We start from the raw sequence: 3,011 nt of genomic DNA, 5'->3' as shown, positions 1-3,011 counted from the left end.
GCATTGTTAACAAGCATTCTCTTCAACATCCTTATGAAGGGCCTTACAGAGTTATTGAAAAAGACAAAAAATATTTTAAGGTAGATGTGAATAATGAAATTAAAATTATTTCGATTGACAGACTAAAGCCAGCAATAGTTGAAATAACCGAACCACATAACACTAACAACCATATAGTTTCAACAACGACTAAAAAGAAACAAGTTACTTTCAATTTGTATAATAATAACTCTCTGGAAGGGGGAGTATTGTAGTGTTAATACTATTTACTATTGTACTTTGTTCATTTTTGTACTTTGTTATTTTTGAAATTTTTTGAATAAAGTTGTTTTTCAATTTATGTAAATCAAAAAGAAAATTTTTGATTACTTCAGAATTTTTTCTTCTTTGAAATAAAAAATACGTTAAATTAAAATTAAGTTTATATAAAAATAAAATTTTTAAATACGCTACAATAGGTATATGTACATATATGCAAAATTTGTTACATAATCCAAATAAAATTCCGTTGCAGTTTATATGCCTACTGTTTTCCACCGTGCAAGAACAAAATATTTGCACAATAGAATACATAATTTCCTCTGCTTACCAATTTTTGCCGTTGGTTGCATGTTCGTTGAACTTGGCTTAACAAAGTGCCGAAAACACATGTGCATTTTTTCCACATATATCATATATACATACGGTAGCACATATACGAATTTTTACCAGTTGCATTTTCTGCAACTATTCGCTTAATAGCTAAGAGAGTCGCTGTTGTTCATCGGACAATAAAGTCCACACATATCAACCAAGCGCACTCTAGCTTATTTTCATATCTTTCCAATTCGCTTTTCTCTGCTGCACTCACTAAGCTAAGAGAACGTAAGTCAAAGCTCGCTCTCCGACTTAAATACGTTCGGTACCAAGAACTCACCTCAGCGGTGAGCGGCTCTTTACGTATATTATATCGTCGCTCCCAACGAAGAGTAGCACATCTCAAATTACCGTGGAAGACTAGCACATTTCATTATTCGCGTTGAAAAATAGCACATTTCAGATTTTCGGATGGAAGACTAGCACATTTCACCATTCGCGTGGAAGAGTAGCACATTTCAGAATTTTGCGCGGAAGAGTAGCACATTTCAGATTTTTGCGTGAAAGAGTAGCACATTTCACTATTTGCGTGGAAGACTAGCACATTTCAGATTTTTGCGTGGAAGAGAAGCACATTTTAGATTCTCGCATAGAAGAGTAGCGAATTCATATAAAGTGGCAAGAATGATAGAATACAAGATTGCGCCAATGAGAGAGGGTTTTTGAGCGCAATTTTTGCGTGACGTCATCTTGGTGCAATTGCGAGAAAGAAATGCCAAAGCGTTACTTACCTATTTTGTCTCATAACCAATGTATACATACACACATTTGCTTTTGCTTAAGGTTGTGTTTTTTCTCTTTTTTCTATCTAGATCCCTACCTCTACACCTGTTCGTTTTATTACCATTCATGTTACTCCGTTTTTCCATTATATTCATTTTTATCTTTATACTCTATCGATAACTAAATCGATAATAACGTCCAACAAAATATCGATAAAAAAACCGATAGATAGATCACAAATCGATAACAAAATCGATGACAAATTCAATAAAAATTTTAACAGTAACATCGATAATACCATTCGTAATAAAATCAATTAGAAAATCGATAACAAAATCGACAAATATCGATAACAAAATCGATACACATCGATAACAAAATCCATAAATACCGATAACAAAATCGATAAATATTGATGGCAAAATCGATAAATATCGATAAGAAAATCGATAAATATCGATAACAAAACCGATAAATATCGATAACCAAACCGATAACAAAATCGATAAATATTGATGGCAAAATCGATAAATATCGATAAGAAAATCGATAAATATCGATAACAAAACCGATAAATATCGATAACCAAATCGATAACAAAAACGATAAATACCGATAACAAAATTTATAAATATCTATAAAAAATCGGTAAATATCGATAACAAACTCGATAAATATCGATAACCAAATCGATAATGTCGATAACAAAGTCGATGAATATCGATAACATAATCGATAAATATCGACAACAAAATCGCTAAGTATCGATAACAAAATCGAAAAAAAATACAAAAGAGTTAAAAATATCGATTACATTATTTTATCGATAAGTCTCGAGAGTCCCGCAATTTTTTAAAATCCCAAAATAGTTCCCGGATTGAGCCTCTGTGTCTCTCTCTATATCTTTTCCTCTTTAATTATCTTTATTCTAATCTTTCTTCACCTATCTTCGTCTTTACTTTTATGTTTATCATTTTCTTCATCTACATATTCTCCTTCTCCTTTGCCCTTATATATATAAGTCTTCTTCTTCTTCTTTTTTGGCGCTGTAACCGCTTAAGCGAGTTCAGCAAAGCCCGTCAGTCGTTCCTCCTCTGTGCCAACTGACGCCAATTGGAAACGCCAAGTGAAGCCAAGTCCTTCTCCGCCTGATCTTTTCATCGCAGTGGGGGCCTCCGTCTTCCTCTGCTACCACCAGCGGGTTCCGAGTTGAATACTTTCAGAGCTGGAGCGTCGGTGTCCATTCGAACGACATGTGTTTGGGCCTCGGAGTGTGCGTACGTCTAAAACACTGGAAGCGTACCTTCCGTCTATCACAACATGATCGATTTGGTTTCTCGTTTTTCGATCCGGAGACAGCCACGTAGCTTGATGGATCTTTTCATGTTTGAACCTAGTACTGCATACTACCCTCCTTTACATGGCAGCTGTAGTAGACGTCGCAAGGCCCCAGACATTGTTTGCCTTTCCCCGTCCAACGCATTTCTTGGAGGGCGGTGATGTCAGCTTTTGTCCCCACGAGGACATCAACCTGCCGGGCAGAGGCACCTTCCCCATTAAGTGTCCGGACATTCCAGGTGCATGCCCTCAAATCGTAGTCCTTTAAACGTATGCCGTGGTCGTCATCATAAGGGGGGGTCTCATCCGAGGCT

Source organism: Rhagoletis zephyria, unplaced genomic scaffold (genome assembly GCF_001687245.7).
Source record: "Rhagoletis zephyria isolate East Lansing unplaced genomic scaffold, Rhagoletis_zephyria_1.1 Rzeph_scaffold_06183, whole genome shotgun sequence".
In the NCBI taxonomy this organism is placed as follows: Eukaryota; Metazoa; Arthropoda; class Insecta; order Diptera; family Tephritidae; genus Rhagoletis; species Rhagoletis zephyria.
This window is presented reverse-complemented; position numbering follows the sequence as displayed.